Source organism: Solea solea, chromosome 11, assembly GCF_958295425.1.
Source record: "Solea solea chromosome 11, fSolSol10.1, whole genome shotgun sequence".
Taxonomy (NCBI): Eukaryota; Metazoa; Chordata; class Actinopteri; order Pleuronectiformes; family Soleidae; genus Solea; species Solea solea.
The window spans coordinates 4,728,472-4,735,826 of NC_081144.1; positions in this window are offsets into that span (position 1 = coordinate 4,728,472).

The following is a 7,355-nucleotide window of genomic DNA, read 5'->3' on the forward strand; positions in this document are numbered from 1 at the left end:
CAAAAAGGTCATAGTGTAGTATGTCGTCCAAATTTTGACAAAAAAGTCATAGTATAGTATGTCGTCCAAAATGTGACAAAAATGTCATTGTTTAGTATGTCGTCCATAATTTGCCAAAAATGTCATAGTATAGTATGTCGTCCAAAATTTGACAAAAAAGTCATAGTATAGTATGTCGTTCAAAATTGACCAAAAAAGTCATAGTTTAGTATGTCGTCCACAATTTGACGAAAAAGTCATAGTATAGTATGTCGTCCAAAATTTGACAAAAAAGTCATAGTATAGTATGTCGTTCAAAATTGACCAAAAAAGTCATAGTTTAGTATGTCATCCAAAATTTGACAAAAAAGTCATAGTATAGTATGTCGTCCACAATTTGACAAAAAAGTCATAGTATAGTATGTCGTCCAAAATGTGACAAAAATGTCAAAGTTGAGTTTGTCGTCCAAATATTGGCAAAAAGTTCATAGTATAGTATGTCGTCCAAATTTTGACAAAATTGTCATACTTTAGTATGTCGTCCAAATTTTGACAAAAAAGTCATAGTATAGTATGTCGTCCAAAATGTGACAAAAATGTCATTGTTTAGTATGTCGTCCAAAATTTGGCAAAAATGTCATAGTATAGTATGTCGTCCAAAATTTGACAAAAAAGTCATAGTATAGTATGTCGTCCAAAATGTGACAAAAATGTTATAGTTTAGTATGTCATCCAAAATGTGACAAAAAAGTCATAGTATAGTATGTTGTCCAAAATGTGACAAAAATGTCATTGTTTAGTATGTCGTCCATAATTTGCCAAAAATGTCAAAGTATAGTATGTCGTCCAAAATTTGACCAAAAAGTCATAGTATAGTATGTCGTCCAAAATTTGACAAAAAAGTCATAGTATAGTATGTCGTCCACAATTTGACAAAAAAGTCATAGTATAGTATGTCATCCAAAATTTGACAAAAAAGTCATAGTATGGTATGTCGTTCAAAATTGACCAAAAAAGTCATAGTTTAGTATGTCATCCAAAATTTGACAAAAAAGTCATTGTATAGTATTTTGTCCACAATTTGACAAAAAAGTCATAGTATAGTATGTCGTCCAAAATGTGACAAAAATGTCAAAGTTGAGTTTGTCGTCCAAATATTGGCAAAAAGTTCATAGTATAGTATGTCGTCCAAATTTTGACAAAATTGTCATACTTTAGTATGTCGTCCAAATTTTGACAAAAAAGTCATAGTATATAGTATGTCGTCCAAAATGTGACAAAAATGTCATTGTTTAGTATGTCGTCCAAAATTTGGCAAAAATGTCATAGTATAGTATGTCGTCCAAAATTTGACAAAAAAGTCATAGTATAGTATGTCGCCCAAAATTTGGCAAAAATGTCATAGTTTACTATGTTGTCTAAAATTTGACAAAAATGTAATACTTTAGTATGTCGTCCAAAATATGACAAAAAAGTCATAGTATAGTATGTCATGCAAAATTTTGCAAAAAAGTCATAGTATAGTATGTCATGCAAAATTTTGCAAAAACGTCATAGTATAGTATGTCGTCCAAAATTTGACAAAATTGTCATACTTTAGTATGTCGTCCAAATTTTGACAAAAAAGTCATAGTACAGTATGTCGTCAAAAATGTGACGAAAATGTCATTGTTTAGTATGTCGTCCAAAATTTGGCAAAAATGTCATAGTATAGTATGTCGTCCAAAATTTGACAAAAAAGTCATAGTATAGTATGTCGCCCAAAATTTGGCAAAAATGTCATAGTTTACTATGTTGTCTAAAATTTGACAAAAATGTCATATTTTAGTATGTCGTCCAAAATATGACAAAAAAGTCATAGTATAGTATGTCATGCAAAATTTTGCAAAAAAGTCATAGTATAGTATGTCGTCCAAAATTTGACAAAAAAGTCATAGTATAGTATGTCGCCCAAAATTTGGCAAAAATGTCATAGTTTACTATGTTGTCTAAAATTTGACAAAAATGTCATACTTTAGTATGTCGTCCAAAATATGACAAAAAAGTCATAGTATAGTATGTCATGCAAAATTTTGCAAAAAAGTCATAGTATAGTATGTCATGCAAAATTTTGCAAAAAAGTCATAGTATAGTATGTCGTCCAAAATGTGACAAAAATGTCATTGTTTAGTATGTCGTCCAAATTTTGACAAAAAAGTCATAGTATAGTATGTCGTCAAAAATGTGACAAAAATGTCATTGTTTAGTATGTCGTCCAAAATTTGACAAAAAAGTCATAGTATAGTATGTCGTCCACAATTTGACAAAAAAGTCATAGTATAGTATGTCGTCCAAAATTTTGACAAAAAAGTCATAGTATAGTATGTCGTCAAAAATGTGACAAAAATGTCATTGTTTAGTATGTCTCCAAAATTTGACAAAAAAGTCATAGTATAGTATGTCGTCCACAATTTGACAAAAAAGTCATAGTATAGTATGTCGTCCAAAATGTGACAAAAATGTCAAAGTTGAGTTTGTCGTCCAAATATTGGCAAAAAGTTCATTGTATAGTATGTCGTCCAAATTTTGACAAAAAAGTCATAGTATATATAGTATGTCGTCCAAAATATGTCAGAAAAGTCATAGTATAGTATGTCGTCCAAAATGTGACATAAAAGTCATAGTTAAGTATGTCGTCCAAAATTTGGCAAAAATGTCAAAGTTTAGTATGTCGTCCAAAATATGATAAAAAAGTCATACTTTGGTATGTCGTCCAAAATGTGAAAAAAAGGTCATACTTTAAGCATGTCGTCCAAAATGTGACAAAAAAAGTCATACTTTAGTATGTCATCCAAAATGTGACAAAAAACAACAGGTGTCACAGTAGCAGCCAGCCCTTGTGGCTTAATGGGTAAGGCAGTGACTTACTAAGTCAAGGATTGTGGGTTCAAATCCCAAATTAGACTTCCCAGTCATAGTATAGTAAAATGTCCCGAAGTCATCATAATGTAATATGTTGTCCAAAATGTGAAAAAAATTCATAGTTAAGTATGTCGTCCAAAATGTGGAAAAAAAAGTCATAGTTTAGTATGTCGTCCAAAAAAGTCATAGTTTAGTATGTCGTCCAAAATATGACAAAAAAGTCATAGTATAGTATGTTGTCCAAAATGTGACAAAAATGTCATAGTTTACTATGTCGTCCAAATTTTCACAAAATAGTCATACTTTAGTATGTTGTACAAAATATGACAAAAAACAACAGGTGTCACATTAGCAGCCGGCCCTTGTGGCTTAATGGGTAAAAGAGTGACTTAACAGGTCAAGGATTGTGGGTTCAAATCCCGAATGAGGCTTCCCAGTCATAGTATAGTAATACGTCCCGAAGCCGTCAAAGTGTAATACGTTGTGAAAAAAAAGTCATAGTTTAGTATGTCTTCCAAAATATGACAAAAAAGTCATAGTATAGTATGTTGTCCAAAATGTGAAAAAAATGTATAGTTTAGTTTGTCTTCCAAAATATGACAAAAAAGTCATAGTATAGTATGTTGTCCAAAATCTGAAAAAAAGTCATACTTTAGTATGTCGTCCAAAATCTGAAAAAAAGTCATAGTTTAGTATGTCGTCCAAAATATGTCAAAAAATTCATAGTATAGTATGTCATGCAAAGTTTGGCAAAAAAGTCATAGTATAGTATGTCGTCCAAAATGTGACAAAAATGTCATAGTTTACTATGTCGTCCAAATTTTCACAAAATAGTCATACTTTAGTATGTTGTACAAAATATGACAAAAAACAACAGGTGTCACAGTAGCAGCCGGCCCTTGTGGCTTAATGGGTAAGAGAGTGACTTAACAAGTCAAGGATTGTGTGTTCGAATCCCGAATGAAGCTTCCCAGTCATAGTATAGTAATACGTCCCGAAGCCGTCAAAGTGTAATACGTTGTGAAAAAAATTCATAGTTAAGTATGTCTTCCAAAATATGACAAAAAAGTCATAGTATAGTATGTTGTCCAAAATGTGAAAAAAAGTCATAGTTTAGTATGTCGTCCAAAATATGTCAAAAAAGTCATAGTATAGTATGTCATGCAGTTTGGCAAAAAAGTCATAGTATAGTATGTCGTCCAAAATTTGACAAGAAAGTCAGTTTACTGTCGTCTAAAATTTGACAAAAATGTCATACTTTAGTATGTCGTCCAAATTTTGACAAAAATGTCAACGTTTAGTATGTCGTCCAAAATATTTCAAAAAAGTCATAGTATAGTATGTTGTCCAAAATGTGACAAATAAGTCTTAGTATAGTATGTCGTCCAAAATTTGGCAAAAAAGTCATAGTATAGTATGTCGTCCAAATTTTCACAAAATAGTCATACTTTAGTATGTTGTACAAAATATGACAAAAAAACAACAGGTGTTACAGTAGCAGCCTGCCCTTGTGGCTTAATGGGTAAGACAGTGAATTACCAAGTCAAGGATTGTGGGTTCAAATCCCGAATGAGGCTTCCCAGTCATAGTATAGTAATACGTCCCGAAGTCGTCACAGTGTAATATGTCGTCCAAAATGTTACTAAAAAGTCATAGTTTAGTATGTCATGCAAAATTTGGCAAAAAAGTCATAGTATAGTATGTCTTCCAAAATGTGACAAAAATGTCATAGTTTACTATGTCGTCCAAATTTTGACAAAAATGTCAAAGTTTAGTATGTCGTCCAAAATGTGACAAAAATGTTATAGTTTAGTATGTCATCCAAAATGTGACAAAAAACAACAGGTGTCACAGTAGCAGCCAGCCCTTGTGGCTTAATGGGTAAGGCAGTGACTTACTGAGTCAAGGATTTTGGGTTCAAATCCCTAATTAGACTTCCCAGTCATAGTATAGTAATACGTCCTGAAGTCATCATAGTGTAACATATTGTCCAAAATGTGAAAAAAAGTCATAGTTTAGTATGTCGTCAAAAAAGTCATAGTATAGTATGTCATGCAAAGTTTGGCAAAAAAGTCATAGTATAGTATGTCGTCCAAAATTTGACAAAAAAGTCATACTTTAGTATGTCTTCCAAAATATGACAAAAAAGTCATAGTATAGTATGTCGTCCAAAATATGTCAAAAAAGTCATGGTATAGTATTTGTCCAAAATGTGACAAATAAGTCTGAGTATAGTATGTCGTCCAAAATTTGGCAAAAAAGTCATACTTTAGTATGTTGTACAAAATATGACAAAAAAGTCATACTTTAGTATGTCTTCCAAAATATGACAAAAAAGTCATAGTATAGTATGTGGTCCAAAATATGTCAAAAAAGTCATAGTATAGTATGTCGTCCAAAATTTGACAAAAAAGTCATACTTAAGTATGTCATCCAAATTTTGACAAAAAAGTCATACTTAAGTATGTCATCCAAATTTTGACAAAAATGTCAAAGTTTAGTATGTCGTCCAAAATGTCAAAAAAGTCATAGTATAGTATGTCGTCCAAAATTTGACAAAAAAGTCATACTTAAGTATGTCATCCAAATTGACAAAAAAGTCATACTTAAGTATGTCATCCAAATTTTGACAAAAATGTCAAAGTTTAGTATGTCGTCCAAAATATGTCAAAAAAGTCATAGTATAGTATGTCGTCCAAAATGTGACAAAAAGTCATAGTATAGTATGTCATCTTAAATTTCACAAAAAAGTCATACTTTAGTATGTTGTCCAAATTTTGACCAAAAAGTCATAGTATAGTATGTCGTCCAAAATTTGACTATAAAGTCATAGTTAAGTATGTCGTCCAAAATGTGACAAAAATGTCATAGTTTAGTATGTCTTCCAAAATATGACAAAAAAGTCATAGTATAGTATGTGGTCCAAAATATGTCAAAAAAGTCATAGTATAGTATGTCGTCCAAAATTTGACAAAAAAGTCATACTTAAGTATGTCATCCAAATTTTGACAAAAAAGTCATACTTAAGTATGTCATCCAAATTTTGACAAAAATGTCAAAGTTTAGTATGTCGTCCAAAATATGTCAAAAAAGTCATAGTATAGTATGTCGTCCAAAATTTGACAAAAAAGTCATACTTAAGTATGTCATCCAAATTTTGACAAAAAAGTCATACTTAAGTATGTCATCCAAATTTTGACAAAAATGTCAAAGTTTAGTATGTCGTCCAAAATATGTCAAAAAAGTCATAGTATATAGTATGTCGTCCAAAATGTGACAAAAAGTCATAGTATAGTATGTCATCTTAAATTTCACAAAAAAGTCATACTTTAGTATGTTGTCCAAATTTTGACCAAAAAGTCATAGTATAGTATGTCGTCCAAAATTTGACTATAAAGTCATAGTTAAGTATGTCGTCCAAAATGTGACAAAAATGTCATAGTTTAGTATGTCGTCCAAAATGTGACAAAAATGTCATAGTTTACTATGTCGTCCAAAATTTGACAAACATTTCATACTTTAGTATGTCATCAGAAAATGTCATAGTTTAGTGTCGTCCAATATGTGACAAAAATGTCATAGTTTAGTATGTCGTCTAAAATTTGGCAAAAGTGTCATAGTTTAGAATGTCGTCCAAAATGTGACAAAAATGTCATATTTTAGTGTGTCATCCAAAATTTGACAAACATGTCATAGTTTAGTATGTCGTCCAAAAATGTCATAGTTTAGTATGTTGTCCAAAATTTGGCAAAAAAGTCATGGTATAGTATGTCGTCCAAAATATGACAAAAAAGTCATAGTATAGTATGTCATCTAAAATTTCACAAAAAAGTCATAGTATAGTATGTCGTACAAATTTTGACAAAATTGTCATACTTTAGTATGTCGTCCAAAATGTGACAAAAAAGTCATAGTATAGTATGTCATCTAAAATTTCACAAAAAAGTCATACTTTAGTATGTTGTCCAAATTTTGACTAAAAAGTCATAGTATAGTATGTCGTCCAAAATTTGACAAAAAAATCATAGTTTAGTATGTTGTCCAAAAATTGACTAAAAAGTCATACTTTAGTATGTTGTCCAAAATATGACTAAAATGTCAAAGTTTAGTATGTCGTCCAAAATATGTCAAAAAAGTCATAGTATAGTATGTCGTCCAAAATGTGACAAAAAGTCATAGTATAGTATGTCATCTAAAATTTCACAAAAAAGTCATACTTTAGTATGTCGTCCAAATTTTGACCAAAAAGTCATAGTATAGTATGTCGTCCAAAATTTGACTATAAAGTCATAGTTTAGTATGTCGTCCAAAATGTGACAAAAATGTCATAGTTTAGTATGTCGTCCAAAATGTGACAAAAATGTCATAGTTTACTATGTCATCCAAAATTTGACAAACATTTCATACTTTAGTATGTCATCCAAAAATGTCATAGTTTAGTGTCGTCCAATATGTGACAAAAATGTCATAGTTTA